The sequence below is a fragment of the Muscardinus avellanarius genome (genome assembly GCF_963383645.1).
Source record: "Muscardinus avellanarius genome assembly, chromosome: 12".
Taxonomy (NCBI): domain Eukaryota; kingdom Metazoa; phylum Chordata; class Mammalia; order Rodentia; family Gliridae; genus Muscardinus; species Muscardinus avellanarius.
Window position 1 is genome coordinate 15,726,293 of NC_137798.1, and position 17,225 is coordinate 15,743,517.

Sequence of the window (17,225 nt, forward strand, 5' to 3'; positions counted from 1 at the left end):
TGTGTGTGTGTGTGTATTATACCAAGCCTAAATATTTTGTTTAAAATGATGCTAGTAGTAAGTGTTCAGAAACCAGAGTTGTCTGGTTACAAAAACAGTACTACAAAATGTCATAGTATATACCTTTCTATAACTGTCTGGAACTTCCTCAGTGTGCCCACAAATTTATCCAGCTGAGTAAATATTGTAAATTTATGCTTTTATTTTTTTCTCCTTATCTAAATAATATTTAAATTCTTCTAAATTTTCTTCTCTGCCTGCATGTTTTAACGTTCACCTCTAGAAAAAAAGAATGCGACCTCGTATAATCTATTTTGACACCAACAGAATTCAATAACATTCTTGAATGTTTCATATGTAAATTTTGTGCTTGACATCTACAATTCCTTCCAACATGTAGATAAATTATTTGGGGTATTTATGTTGGCTAGTATTTCTCTTAGAGCACTTTTTAAACATTGGCTTTTGTAAATTAGGCAAAAATATAGGCAGAGATAATTTCCACTAGAATATACCAATAGCTGGGAGGCATATGGCTTCTGTGACTATATCTGCTAGATCATTTGCAAGCCTATAGATCCAGGGTATATGAAAACTTCAATTTGTGTCTCAAGACAAAAAGACTCTGATTCAATTGTGTATTAGAGTTTATATGACCCAATCTATTCTCCTATCTAACTACCTTGTCTTCAGCCATGACCAGAAGATCAGCCACCCTGCACTGAATAGTTGTTTATGTATATTTTCCACCATTGACCAAGACACTCAACTATATTTGGATGAGTCATCACCCTATTATTGTCCTCATTTAAGCTAAAATATAGCCCCACCATGCATTCACTTATTATTAGAGACCTCCACACACAGGCTATAATGTACCTTTAGGGACATATATTTCTCTAGGGTGCTCCCAAGAACTACTGATTTACCTTTATCTCAAAAACACAAAAGATGTTAAAACTTGTAGAGCTAAATTAAAATGATCAAAAAATTAGTGACCAGCATAAATTATATCAAATAGCCAGAATAAACTGTAAGCAATCTTCGGAGTCTTAAGAACTTTGTATATCTGATCCCTAAGAACCAAATGAAACTCTTTGTTAGGCTTTTTTCTTTAAGTCTTGAGGTTTATCAAGGTGTATCAGTAGATCTTTAGGAATAAAAAGGCAGAATTATAAATATCCAGCTTGTTTAACTTTCAAGTTAGATTCTTAAATCAAAATTTATCTTTATTTTGTGGACAGAAGTTTATTACTGCCCCAAATAAAATTTTTGACTCATTATATTAAATCAAATAGATTTATTTCTCTTTCTATGATATAATTAGAAATCTGGACAATCTGATGTGTTGTGAAAGCTGTAGGTAAAATTTGTTCTGATGCCACTGTGGGCTACATTGGGATGGTTTCATTAATCACCATGATGTGTACATGGCCAATGTGTCTTACATATTTTAAGTAGTGTAATTAAATAAAAAATTATTATAAATGATATGTCGAATATTGCACCACTCATCATTATCCTGCAAAGGTTGATATGCAAAGGAAGAAAGAGAGAAGACATTGGCTATGCATTAATTCCAAAGTTCCTTAGGTGTTACACATTGTACTTCCACCACTTTTTTATGACACCAGAGGATTATTGATGGTGCAGCTTTATGCAGCAAATACTGTATATCACAGTAAACCAAAGTGGATGCTGAATCATTTATTTTATACACTGCACATTACAGTAGCATAAATCAGGCTTTTTAGTAGACAAGCTGCATGCTTAAAAAGAAGGGGTACAACCAAGTTTATTATAATCTTTACTCATTTTTTCAAAAATTAAACTTTTCTAAGTAGCATCTTAGTAATACAGCCTGAAAACCTACTATTTGGTCTTATGATTGTAAAAGTTAAAGTAATATAGTTTAAGAGCAATTTAGGGATGCTAATAATAAGTATATTCATATTTATTGAAAATGTCTTGTATTATTTATCATAAATAAGCAATGACAGACTCATTCATACAACAAAGTTTATAATTTATTTATAAAATATAGTTAGTAGATTAGCGGAAATGATCATGATTATTATAATAGTGACTAGAATTATTTTTTCAGTAGACTTGAAAGAAAGTCTGTGATGGGATAAAGTGGAGAGGACTTTACGAAAGCAGAAACTTACCAGGGTTTAGGAGCAGTTGACGAAAACGTTCAATGATCATGTTCAAAAGGATAATTCTCTACAAGCCGATGTGATTTGAACTACACTCTTATAATATCAAATATGAAAATACAAGCATAACCCCCATCGGGTAGAGATAAAAAAAATAGAACCAATAAAAGCAAAGACTATTGATAAAGTAATGGATGATGTCTTCTATGTTAGCGGGACATACATAATACTTTAAAAGTTTGCATAAGCCGGGCGTGGTGGGCAAGCTTGTAATCCCTGCGCTTGGGAGGCAGAGACAGGAGGATCGCACAGGTTTGAAGCCAGCCATGCTGGCTTAAGAGACCCTGTTTCCAAATAAAAATAAAAATATAAAATAGGTCTGAGAGTACAGCCTGGAGGTAGAAGGGCTTCCAGGAACCCCAGTACCACCACCACTGAAAAAAAAAAAAAGTTGGCATAAAATATCTCTGTGGCATTTCATACATTTGTTCAACGAGAATATAACTGTGAAATAGCTTGTCTAAGTAGCTGATTGGGTAGGGTTAGAGGGGGAAAAGTATGATGATGAGCAATTTGAAAGCAATAGCACATGCCAATTAGTATTTGAAGAACTACTAACAAGATAGATGAAAACAGTCTTTGAAAACAGGGGACACCTATAATCTCAGTACCTGGGAAGCCGAGACAGGAGGATTGTGGTTTCAAGGCCAGCCTCAGCAATTTAAGGAGGCCCTTAGCAAATTAATGAGACCCTGTTTCAAAAACACAATAAATAAAATAGGACTGGTGGTGTAGCTGCAGCGGAATGCCCATAGGTTAAATATCTGTAACACAAAAGCAAAACAAAGCAAACAAAATACCCAGCCTTTGACAAACTGTATTTCATTAACATCACCAAAATTCTATAAAAGACAGAAGTGATAGAAGAGAGGCTTCTGCTGAAACAAGAAAGAAAAGGACCCAGAGCATATGGAAGAGGCATGGCCTTCAGTTGTAATGAGGAACCTGGCTTCCTCTCTGAGTCAGGTGATAGAGTCTTGCAGGTAAGTCTGTTGATTGTGAGAGAGGACAGCGAGGCATTTCATTTTGAGAAAAAATGGTGAATACGGTACAGTACTGGGGTAATAGTAAAGGTCTGAAACGGCATCTGCAAACAAATGATAGAGAGCTTTGATTTGGACCCACGGGGGCACTCCCGGGTAGCTTGAGAGCTTCAGTAAAGTTAGGTACCATTATACTACTCTGAACCATCATCATTTTTCGAGTCCTGGATCTAGAACTAAGGAATAGAGGAGTGGGATTTATACTAGAGCACCTGATGGCAGCGGACAAGGAGAAAGAGATTCAAGTATTTGATAAGAAGGGTTGAAGGGCTGGAAAAATATATGGTCTGGAAGAAGGAGAAAAGAAATCAAAGGCAGGCAGAGAAGTAGAATCAGAAGAATCAGGAGGAAGAGGGCAGAAGCCATGAGGTTGTGGTCAAGAGGACATTTGCATTTAAGCATTCCAGCTATGGGGAAGGAGGCAAGAACAGAGATCAATAAAGTGCCCCGGAGCCAAGGTCGAGGAAAGACCAGGGAAATAACCCTCCAGGTATGATGAAGCCGGAGTATGTGAAGAGAACTGACGGACTTTTTGAATATGGCAATGTGAATAATGAGATGGCTTTAGTGCAAGATACGGAATCAATGATGAAAGGTCTTGGCAGTGAGGCTTACTGACACCAAGAATTTGAAAAATAAGGACAGCATGGATAAAATGGAAATAAAATGAGACAGAGGAGATGGGCTTAAATATTTAAAAGGAGATGAGTTGTAAAATATAATAAACATGTGGCAAGATAAATTGATATGCAACTATTAACTATATAGATTTTACAGAATGTGTTTGCAACTTCTGATCCTGAGTTGGTTTGCTTTCTCATACTTCTGAGATAAGGAAATCTCAGACCTAGCCCTTTGTAGGTTAAAAATAGAAACTGTCGTTATTGAAATAGGCAGAACATAAAGTTTCAGGTTCTCAGGGGATCTAAGATCCTCATGAAGATCAATGTGGAAGTTTATCAGCTAAGAAAAGGGAGGCATTTATCCTCCTCGACCTAAACAGGACTGAGGGAGAGAATTCCGCTAAGTGCCTTTCCCTATTTTAAGACAAACTGCTGGGCCTTCTTGACATCACTCAAACAACTCTTCTTGTTTCTGTGTTCCAGACACCACTGCCTTCCCCTTACTACCTAGCCACACTTTCACTATCTCCAAAAGCAGCAACAGAGGCAGACATCTTTTCAACTCATTCCAAGTTCAATTTATAAAGAAAAAGCCTCTTGACCTTGAAACATGATTGGACTGACACTGGCTAGACTCTCTATGATGGTACTGACCCAGCATCTTTGCAGCATTTAGCCCGTTAAGGCAAACTATAGCCTATGTGGCGACTGACCCAAGAATGGTCAGGATTCGGTCAGGGGCCCCCAGCTCTTTACATTTTGCTCTCATTTCAAAATCAGGACCAACCAGTGAAAGCCACACGCACCTCAAGCCAATCACAAAGGATGCTGCACATCTATTTGCCTGACTCCCAGACTCTCCACGCTCACAACCTCCATCGCCTTATCCTTGTGGCCTCCTTGGGGGTCACCTCCCTCCCTGCCTCTGAATCTTTGTCAAAAGTGATAGTGGCAAGAACTTAATTTAAAAAAGAGATAAGACTTTTGTTTTCACTTGGACATACTTTTAAAGATGGAGCCAATATTTCTTCATTTTATTTTTTTAACTTTGGCAAGATTTATTCCATCTCTTTCTTCGACCATTTGCAACTTCTCTAAGATGAATTTTTTTCAGCTTTTATCAACCTACCTCAGATGTTTCTTCTACTATCAATCTTTAATGCCACTGTCAAAGTTGTTTTCTCCATCCACTGAATTTTAGGGACACGTGATAATTCACTTAACATTGCTTGTGAATGGGAGGGATACGGGAAGCTAGACTGAATGGGGCTCAGTTCCTGAACTCTCTAATTGGCTGGATCTTAATGGATAGCTATTAGCATTCTGGTCCAGTGAATAAATGTTAGTTTCTTTTTATATAGATAAAGCACTGGTCCCTTAAACTTTCTGAGTTTTGCTGGGGCAGAGACACAGTTCCAATCTTCTCTTCTCATCTGTCTTTCAGATTGGAGATTGAAGCTGGGATGTCTACCTCTGAGCTGCACCCCAGCCATTTTCAGTTTTTACTTTGCATCAGAGCCCCAGTAAGTTTCTAAGCATGTCATCAAGTTGCAGAGGCTGGCCATGTCCACGTTTCAAATACTGGAACTACGGGTGTGTGCCACTGAGGACTGGCTTTATATAACTGGCTTTAAAAATCCATACTAAAAATAACTTGTGAAATATAAATTGCAACTTGTACAGAGAATCTAAAAGAAAATACTGAGGAGTGAGATTTGGTACTGTATTTGAAGCTGCTACTGATGGATTATTAGTTTTTAATTAAGGCTGATGCCTGGCTCATCTACATCAGAATCACTTGGGTTATTTGCTAGGAGTATAGTTCATCTTCGAAGCCCTTTTGCAGACCTGATAAATCAGGATAAATGGAAATAGCACCTAGGAATGTAGACCTAGATATTCAGTACTGCTCTTATGAAGTCCTTATGTTCATAGAAAGAGTACACTACCAATTTGTAGGTAAATCAGGTAAAAATAGGTCTCACTTTTTTAGGAAGAAGAATGAAATAATTTCTCCTGGATGCCAATAGCAGTCATAGGCTTGTTAAATTTTGCATTCTGACATGATATTAAAAGGCTTCGGTTTTACCATTATATTCGACCAATTCCAACTACACACTGTCCTTTAATTTTAAGAGGCAGTAAAGAATATTACTGGATATTTATATGGTATCCCTTTTAGCTGTTGATAAAGTCTAGTGCCATATCCTTTTGTAAAAAATACTATTTAAAGTAACAGTAGGAAATTACTGGTATTCTCAAATAAATTGTTATTCGTGGAGATAAAAATGAGCAGAGGACAGCCTTAAATAAAAGTATTATTCAAAACTAAAAATACATAGATCTGGTGAGAGAATTTTACTTTTTTTTTACAGAAAAATATTCAACATTTTTCATTAGGTCTTTTCAGCTTCAATAATTCAGAAGTGAGCCAGGCATGGTGGTGTACACCTGTAATCCCAGTACTTGGGAGGCTGAGACAGGAGGACTGCAGGTTCAAAGCCAGCCTCAGCAACTTAGTGAGACCCTGTTTCCAAATAAAAATAAAATTTGGCTGAGAGTATAACTTGGAGGTATATTGCCTCTGGGTTCCATCCCTAGTACCACTAATAATAATAATAATAATAATAATAATAATAATAAAAAATTGAGAAGTTTCCTGATACATTGCCCAAATTGCATTTCAAAGTGTTTTGATACTCAAAGTAGCTTTTAACAACTCTAAATTGTTCCTTGACTTTAAATAAGGTATATTTGGGTAAGTAATTTTTACATAACTATATCACAATAATGAACCCAGACTTTTTTTGGGTGTGGTACTAGTGATTGAACCCACAGGTATTCTACCTCCAAGCTATATCTCCAGCTCTATTTTATTCTCCATTTTGAAACAGGGTCTCACTAAGTTGCAGAAAGCCTTAAAAGTTGCTGAGGATGGCCATGAGCTGGCAAGCCCCCTGTCTCAGCTTCCCAAGTGCTGGGATCACAAGCTAGTGAAACCACTCCAGGCCTGAACCCAGACTTATGAAGATACAAATTACGTAACAGCATAGTATAACAATGGAGTCAGAAATTTATAGTCTGGCCTCAGTTTATAACTATCTTATTATATAAATTTGGACAAGAAATTAATTTCTTCAAATTTTGCATTACTCATACTAATATATGCATGGGCACCTCCTATGTCTCCCCCACACTTAATTCTATGTCTATAAAATTCTAGCAAGTATATTTGTAGAATAAAAAAATGTTTTTGATACTGGAAATTGAACCCTGGCAAATTCTACCTTTGAACTATACCTGCAGGCTTTAGAAACATTTTTTAAAATCTTGAAACAGGATTTTCCTAAGTTGCCGAGATATAGCTAAGTTGCTGCAGCTGGCCTCAAATCTGTGATTCTCTTGTTGAAGCCTCCCAAGTACTGTGGTTACAGGTGGCATGTCACTGCATCTGTACAAATATTTATTTCATCACAGTAGAAATATATATTTTTCTTTTCAGAATGTTTTAATACTATATATTTGTTATCATAATAGATATATACTCATATAATTAAACTTTGGCCATATACTCTACCTAATTGATATGCTTTTATTAGTATTCAAAGGGATGCATGTGAAACTTTCCTGAATAAAAATCATTACTATTTTTCATGTATTAATGAATGGCTTGCTTTTTCTCTTTAAATAAAGCAAAAGCAAACTTAGATTAAAATAGAAAGATACAACAGATCACATCTGCTTGGCATTTATTTTCTATTTAAGATATTACATCTTTAAAAGAACTGGTAGTGCTTAGACTAAAGATAGCAAACCTGAGAGGTATATGATAGCTGACTTCAAACGTTTTAAAAGATTAAAAGGCAAATTGGATTTGTCTTCTGCAATCAAGAAAATATTCGTGAGTAAATTTTTCATTTAGAGAACATTTAACTCAACAGAAAATTTTTTATTAGATGTTTCAAAATGTTATTATCCCCTGCTCAAAGGCACTTAGAGATAAAGCACCCTATGCATGGTCAAAAAGTGCTATGTAAGAATTCTCTATATTTTACCTAAAAGTTGTCTACAGCTCTCTGAGTTTATTTTTAATACATATTTCTATGCTCATGTGCTCGTAAGTAAATTAACAGTGATGAAAATATAATTCACAAGCATCAATGTCTGAATGTTTGCTTGTACCCCCATTCATATATTATTCCTTAATCACAATGCAGTAGGATTAAGATATGGGGCCTTGGAGAGGTGATTATATCATGAGGACAAACCCAATAAATGAGATTAGTGCCCTTACGAAAGAGGCCTGAGAACATTTGCCCTTACCATCCAGCCGTATGCTGGATGAGACCCAAGCAGTCCTGGGAAGAGGTCAGGTATTCCGAACCTTTAAGTCAGATCCATGGAGTTCCCAGCCACCTGCCAGTGCCACCTGCTGCCCATCTGAGTGGCCCTAGTGGCACTAGGTCTTCTAGCTGCATTTCAGCCATAGCAGTGGAGCCGCATGGAGCGGAGGTGACCCTGACCACACACCCTTCCCAAACTGTATGTCTGTAAGCAGATCTAACAACAGTTACCACTTGAAATCATTATGTAGTAGGGTGGTTTGCTACTTGACAGATGACTAGAGCAGAATTTGACCCTGGAAGTGGGGCATTCGTGTAATCAAATCCTAAAACCGGTGGCACTGTTTTGAACCTTAGTGGTGCTGAGCAGAAGCTCAAAGGGTTTCAAGGAGATTCTTAGTGAAATCAGGAGACCTATTGGCGAGAGCTTAAAGAACAGTGGAGACATTTGTTTTTAGGCTCGATAAAAGCTGATGCCTGTTATATAATGAGGTGAATTTGGCAACACTAAGCTGGGCGTGGTGGCGCACGCTTGTAATCCCCCCCCCCCCCTGCTTGGGAGGCGGAGACAGGAGGATCGCGCAGGTTCAGAGCCAGCCGCGCTGGCTTCAGAGACCCTGTTTCCAAATAAAAATATGAAATAGGTCTGGGAGTGTAGCCCAGAGGTAGAAGGGTTTTCAGGAACCCCAGTACTACCAAAAAAAAAAAAAAATTAAAAATTGCCAACACTACCACCTGTAATAAGTGCGCAAAGCACAACCTGTCATGTGAGTTTGGCAGAAAGTGCCACTGGGTTTCTCATAGTTTTGTAGAATAAGGGACAACTTCAGGGAGACTTCAATAATCATTTTCTAAGCAGAATTCAGAGGAATAAAATGGTGGCCGGATTTGGGAGGGTTCGGAATTTATATTTTCTCATCACAATTTCTTCAGAAGGCAAGGCTCTATAGGAAACATATCAAATCCTTTGGTGCTGTATTTGTGTGGCTGTAAGACCTTGTAAGATATCTGAGTTCAAAGGAAGGTTTCTGGGAGGTTCATGAATATTTAAGATGTATCTGGTAGGGTTTATAAGACTCGTAAGTACAATGTCACACAGCCCTGTACCTTTTAGTCTAAGGCAGAGGCCCTCAGAAAAAAATATAAATATAAAAATATATAAATATGGGTGTTGCTTTTATATAGTGAAATGTCTGCAGATAATTTGAAATAAAAATATCAAATTAGGACTTAAATGAATTAATTCAGTATAAAATAGAAACCTTTGACTCTATAAACATCTTTGGGGTCTAAAGAGGTGAATAGGGTACTCAGCTATAATTATGAGCCATTTCTCCTGGGATAGAGTGGGTGACTCAAGGTTAAAAACAAGAGCCTAGAGAACAGAGCCAAACGTCAAGGAGAACCATCTTCTGAATACACTCCTGGCTAGATGGCAGAATTTCTTTCTTTCTTTTTTTTTTTTTTTTTTTTTTTGGTGGAACCCAGAGGCTTTCTACCTCCGGGCTATACTCCCAGACCTATTTTCTATTTTATTTGGAAACAGGGTCTCACTAAGTTGCTGAGAGCCTAAGTAGCTGAGGCTGGCTTCGAACCTGTGCGATCCTCCTGTCTCAGCCTCCCAAGCGCAGGGATTACAAGCGTGTGCCCCCACGCCTGGCAAGATGGCAGAATTTCTGAGGACAAGGATTTGTTGTATGGCTCCCGTTCCCTCCATGTTGGAGCGAGAATGCCTACTATCATCTTATTTCTAATAAGTTTTCTTATTTCTGTCACATCACTTTATATTGGGTTTGACACTAAAGTTCTAAAGGAAACTTGTCTCTAAATTATCAGGTACTCCGATCAACAGAACCTATCTGAGACACCACACACAGAATCCATCCCTATCCGGATCTGTTTAGAGAGATCTTGAACCTCAAGTATGATCCTAATGCTGTAATAGGATCAGGATTTTGTGGGGTTGGGGTAAGTGAGGGCATTTTGCTCTAAGAAGAAACTTAAGGAGTTTAAAGAGAGACCTACATAGAAGTGAGCCAAGACCTGGAAACAACAGTTTTAGCTGAGCTGCTAGATTGCTGTCACCAATGTACAAGCCATGCCATTCAAGCTACCTTGGAAATAGACGCTCCTATCCTAGGTGAGTGTCTTCCGCTAGTGCTGAAGAATAAGCCATCTCATGTGGCTCTACCTGGTAGGCAAATACACATTCATGAGTAAAATAAAATATTGATATTTTCCAGTTGCTGAGATTTGATATTGTTTGTTACATAGCAATAAAAACCAGGATTGCATTTTCTAGCCCCTCTGCAGGTAGTTATAGAAATATACTGAGTTCCAGCCAATAGAGTGTGAGCATAAGTACTCTAGCCTATGTTGTCTTTTCTTCCAGTTTGCTATGTGAAAACACCCCCATCTTGGCCCCATGCTTAAGATCACAAAACCATAGATAAAATGGACCTGATTCTAGAAGTGTTTACTTGGAATAGGGAATCTGTTGCATGTGCCATGACAATATCCCATCCCATCAGTCCACCTGATTGTAGTCCATCTCTGGGTGTTTCCATGTACGCTGCTTTGGCGCGACCTCAAGCACTTTATGTAACTTTATATTTATTTATTTATTTATTTATTTATTTATTTATTTATTTATTTATTTTTGGTGGTACTGGGGGTGGAACCCAGAGGCTTTCTACCTCCAGGCTATACTCTCAGACCCATTTTTATATTTTATTTGGAAACAGGGTCTCACTAAGTTGCTGAGAGCCTCACTAAGTAGCTGAGGCTGGATTTGAACCTGCGCGATCCTCCTGTCTCAGCCTCCTAGTCGCGGGGATTACAAGCGTGCACCACCATGCCCGGCCAATGCAACTTTATTTTGTTCTACTGGCCAGAGGCAAGTCACAAGATGTCTTCTCACGCAAGGGAAAAGCATTACACAGGCCATGACTCACTAGGGATGATGATGATGATGATGATGATGATGATGATGATGATGATGATTTGTAGTACTGGGGGTGGAACCCAGGGCATTCTACCTCCGAGCTACACCCCAGACCTATTTTTTAGTCTTTATTTTGAAATAGGGTCTCAGCGAGTTGCAAAATACTCACTAAGTAGCTGAGGCTGTCCGCGAACCATGATATTCCTGTCTCAGCCTCCCGAAAGCTGGGATTACAAGTGTGCACCACCACGCCTGTCTCCACTAGGGATTATTTAAGATTATTTTATCCTGGGAAATGATGAAGGGTAAAATGTATGTAAAACTTTACTCAGGGAGCTAGCAGATGTAGCTCAGTGGTAGAGTGTATGCCTTAAATGCCCGAAGTCCTGGGTTCCATCCCTAATACCTCAAAACACAACAAAAAGTAAACCTTACTCCAGGGGAAAATGATATAAAAAACCCAGTAATTATATTCTGCATGCTGGATCAGAAATTCTGAAAAAATATTTCAACTGAAATAACTGAGATATTGAATATATGGCTAGAATATATAAAATATAAAACCACTGTGGAAAACAGCCTACTATTATTTAGTGAAGTCAATTTGCACATATCCTTGTAATTTCACTTCCATGCATATACTCTAGAAAGACTTTTGCATTTATTCTCCAGCAAACCTATTGAGGACTCTTTGGAGAAACACTGTACCATACCTACAACTCTCCAAACTGTAAATACCCCAACTCTCCATCATCTATAGATTGGTAAGTTGTAGGTTACTCGTGTAATGGGATTCCTACAATGCAGTGAGCATGCATGGCCAGTGTGTGGCTGGTTTTGTGGTGCTCTGCTCTGTGCCTGGCATCATTCCCTTCATACAGGAACACTGGCTGCCAGCATCTTACTGTTGTAATCTTCATTGAAAATCGTTCAGAGGCAAGGGCACTGACTTGCCTAACGAGTCAGCACCAGTAACTGGCTGACGCTGTGATGTAAAGTCTGATTACTTTCCCTCAGCTGGGGACAACACTGAAGGGCCATCCCAGCTACAGATATTCCTATAGGGTGGGCTGAGTCAGCTACCCCTCTGCCAGATGCTGTTTCTCTGCTTTCCTACAGACACACGTCTCTAGAGCTGTTGTCAAAAAATGCAGTCCACTAGCTACATGTAGATATTTAAATTTACTCTTAAACTGAGTTCATTTGAGGACTGTATTCTCCATGCGGCTGGCAGCTGCAGCTAGCCTGTTAGGCAGAGCAGGTACAGAATGGTTCCACCACTGCACAGATTTATTGGACGAATCGGCTTCCTGGCCCTCTTGCATGCAGTGGTTCATCCTGCACTCCATCTCCAGGGAACCCAAACCAAGACAAACGGTAGCAAACAGCAGCAGGAAGAATCTCAGCTGCATGATGACGGGGTCAAAGAACATGATGCGGAAAAATAAATTCAGTATGATCCCAATTATATCAGTTTCAAAATAAAACTTGCAATACACTATATAGAGAAATATTTATAAGTGGTAGAATTACAATGAAAAGCAAGGGATCCTTGATGCCAGTTTCACAAGAATGATTATTTCTGGGAAACACGTGCTATTGGGGTGACTTCTTTGTAATCCTGGTTACATGTGCTTTGGAGTTTATTTCACTGCCATTTTTAAAAACAAATATTGTCTATTTTTACTTATTTTTATTGTTTTCCACAATACAAAGAACAAGCCGGGCGTGGTGGCGCACGCTTGTAATCCCCACGCTTGGGAGGCGGAGACAGGAGGATCGCGCAGGTTCGAAGCCAGCCGCGCTGGCTTAAGAGACCCTGCTTCAAAATAAAAATATAAAAACAGGTCTGGGAGTATATCCTGGAGGTAGAAGGGTTTCCAGGAACCCCAGTACCATAAAAAATAAAGTGAGATTTTTAAGAAAAAGTAAATTGGTTAGCTTTGTATTATTAGTAGAGAATAGAAAAAAAACAGGCAAGTCCACTGATAAGACATATTACCATTACATTTAAGTATAAATCATAGAAATGTATGAAATATGATGCTATATACTGTGTAATGGTTAAATCAAGCCATTTAACATGTTCATTAACACATACACACATATATGTATATGCATATATGTGTATATGCTCACACATATATTATATATATGTATATGCATATATGTGTATATATTATACTGAGAATTGAACCCAGGGGCATTCAATCTCTGAGCAACACACCTGGTCCTTTTTATTTTTACTTTTGTTTTAAACAGGGTCTCCTATGTTACTGAGAGTCTTGGTACCTTGCTACGGCTGGCCTCAAACACACAACCTTCCTGTTTCAGCCTTCCGAGTACTGGGATTACAAGCATGTACCGCCACTCCTGGCTTCCTAAATAATTTTTATTTTTAACTTTTGTGGTGAGAACACTGAAAATCCACTCTCAGCAATTTTCAAACATATAAGCATTGGTATAGTATATATCACACAGTGCACAGTAGAACTCTGTTCAAAAGTTGCCTTTTCTCTAGCTGAAATTTTGTGTCCTTTGACAAATGCCTCCCCAATCCCTCTACCACTCTGAGTTACCACCATTTTATTCTGTTTCTATAAATGTGATTTTTTACACTCCCTATGTAAGGGAACTACGGCATTGATCCTCCTGTGCCTAGGTTATTTCACTTAATGTAATGCCTTTCAGGCTCACCCATATTGGTACAGTGCTTAGTAATAATTTCAACTATGTCAAATGACCACTTGCTTACAGAAAGACAAATACTGAATAACCTTACTCATATATTGAATCTAAAAACTGATGATAGCATATAATCAAAATGTTGGATGGTTTATACCAGGGACTGGGGTGTTTTGTAGGGTGAATTAGAGAGATATTGGGAGGGAATTGGGGAAGGGCTAATTGGGCGATGTGTGCATGTATGCCTCCACCATCTTGTCATCCATTAAGATGTATGACTACAAGGCACCAATAAAAAGCTAAAAAAAGTTGCAAAATTTCATTTAGGAGAAATTAGTTCAAGAAACCTATTGTATGAAATGATGACTATAGTTAATAATAATGTATTATATATTTAAAAATGCTAAGAGAGTAACTTTATGGTATTGTCACTATAAAAATTGTAACTGAGAGAAGGCTCTAGGTCAAATCCCTAACACCACAAAAATAATTTTTAAAAAGGATCAAAATCATAACTATGTGAGGTAATTTGTATGTTAAATAGATTTTATCATTATACAAGCACATATACTTCAAAAAATCATGTTGTGTACATGATAAATACTAAACATTTATCAATTAAATTTTTCTTTAAGTAAAAATTACTAAAATTTACATTTTAATGAGGAATGATATTCTAATTTTAATTATAATTTAGTTGGATAAAAAAATTAGTTTTCTTATATCAATAAGAAATTTAAATGCTTATATCATGAGAAATGTAGGTGCTTTGAGATTTACTAAAGGCCAAAGAGCCAGAATTCTGTAAGTAATTGAAGAGCTGGCTTGAAATTTAGAAATAAAAACATAACATGATGTCAGGTTAGAAATTAGAATAATCATCTATAAAATATCATAGTCCTGTTTTGCCAAAAGTAGACTGAAAACCAAGATGTAGGCAACAGCAATTTGATGTGAGTTGACACTTGAGGAAGTGGTAGACGTAATCGTGTCATGATATAAGTCAGATTGCTCATGGTCACAGCATTTTAAAATTAAAAATGGCCTTAAAGATTTCAAATCCTAAACAAAGTAGACTGAAGCATGGCTGTAGTTCCAGCTACTAGGAAGTTTGAGGTCAGAGGATCACTGGAGTTTATGAGTTTAAGCCCAGCCTGGACTACATAATGAGACCCAGTTTCAAAATAAATAAATAAATAAATAAATAAATAAATAAATAAATACAAATTAAAATAAAGAAGAAATAAGGAGAAAGAAAAAAGGATTTTAATTTCTATTTTTCTCTAGGCTTAATGATGAGTAAGCAAACTCTATACTTAAATGGTCAGTATTTCATGATGAGGGACTTCTGGATTTTTTTTTTTTTTTACAGTGAACTAAGTCACTTGATAATTCAAATTTCCAAAATTTCTATCAGAGATAGTTTGCAAAGATAGCCCAGGGAATTTTGCTTTCCTCAAATGTTTTTCAGTCCTTCATAGATACCCTAAATAAGATCAATCCATAGATTGGATATCCATCGGCTCACTTCTGAGGCTTACTGAGTAGGTATAACAAGTCATTACATTGGAATTATTTTTCTACCTCTGCATAGAGAGAGCTGTGAGAGAGCTCACGAAAACCCTCAGGAAACATTAAGTGTTGTAGACATACATGCCAGGGGTAGCTCTCTAGCAGTGTCATATTAGTTCTGAAGGCACAGACAGGCTCACCAAGTGAAATTAGGTATAACAAATGAGCTCATAAGAATAAAAAAAAACAACTGTCCCCCCTGATCTCTTACCACCCTCAGAAACACAAGCAGAATATGTAGTCAACACTAACAGAGTCTCTGACTAACCAGAGATTTCGATACAGCTGACTTTCCTTTTCATTAAAACATGTAAAAAGTAAACGGAAGGACTAGAAGAGCACAGAAGGGTCCTCACATGCCTGGGTTCTCCTCTTTATCTCATGCTCGACAGCACTCCTGGCCCCTTTAGGCACGTGAGTAACCCGAGCTGCCACTTTCCCTCATTGTTTGTTCATCCATTGGTGAAATCCAAATCAATAAAACTGTGATAAAGAACACAAAAGGGAAATTAAAGACCCTTCAAACTTGGCAAACTACTCTGTAAGTAACCAAAAGGAAGGTGGTTCTTAACATCATATCTCTAATTTTATGGCAAACAGCACCATCTAGAATTTCCTTCTGGATCTACCAGTTCATTGGTGAGATGTAAAATTTGTGGTCCATATTTTTAAAGGTATGGTTTCTTTCTTACGGAGTCATTACTTACGAGTTTAGTGTTGCATTGGGAACAGTGATCTAAATAGTCAATTGCCAGTGTAATTGTATATGTGGCTGTTATGCCACATTACAATAAGAAGTAAGAAGAAAAAGGGGCTTCAGCAAAGGCAATATTTCCGCTAAAGGGGAAAATTTCTTTAAGCATATCCCAAATAATTGCAGTTCAAAACTACTAGTGTTTAAATGGAATTAAAATAGAATATTCTATCATTTAATTAGTGTCTGTCAGTAATCAAAATTCAACAATTCTGTAGCTACCAATCCATTAACCAAAAAAATCTATTTTTTAATTCACTCATGGTTATAAAACATAGGAATGTTAAATTTTATTTTTTGAGGATAAACAGAGATAATTTGTTTTTTCCTTAATGTGTAATTCTGGAAGACTTTATAATACCTTATGGAGCTGATAATGTGTGTGTGTGTGTGTGTGTGTGTGTGTGTGTGTGTGTTTGGTACTGGGGATTGAATCCAGGGGTATTCTATTCTACTCTATAACCCCAGGCCTATTTCTTATTTTTATTTTGAAACAGGACTTGACTACACTGATGAGAATCTAACTACTTGCTGAGGCTTTCCTTGGACCTGTGATCCTCCTGTTTCAGTCTCCAAAGTACTGGGATTACAGGCATGCATCAGCTCACCTGGATGGAGCAGGTATTCTAATAGTCCTTCCTTTATCAACAAACTTGGATAAAATGAATTTACAGTTATTTAACACTGTAATGTCATGCTAATTTATTCATTCTCTGGATTTTATGAAATGGATTCATAGCATTAACAATAATAAAAAGGATAATACTGAACACTAAAATTTTCACTTAATGAGTGTTAACCTTGTTTCAGTTACTAAAACAAAGAGCTTTTCTGTCATAATAGACATTACAATCACATATTTGATTATATATTCGGGCACATTATGTAAAATATAAGTACAAATCTCCTTTGCTGAATGAAATCTCTGAATTTAGTGCAAATACCAAGAATAGAGCAAGCACTGTTTAAACAGTTCTTAAGAAAATTAATATAAATTAGGTATGAGCATCACCATTTTGGAAAGAAGGAATTGTATTTTTTT

At 37.2% G+C, this 17,225-nt stretch overlaps 1 protein-coding gene across 1 annotated transcript in view; it reads right to left on the reverse strand.

Annotated features, from left to right (window-relative positions):
- The window catches only part of UNC13C (unc-13 homolog C), a gene marked incomplete at both ends in the record, with an annotated part of 469,864 nt that overhangs the window by 214,578 nt on the left and 238,061 nt on the right, over positions 1-17,225 (reverse strand). The gene's annotated exons all lie outside the window — the stretch shown is intronic.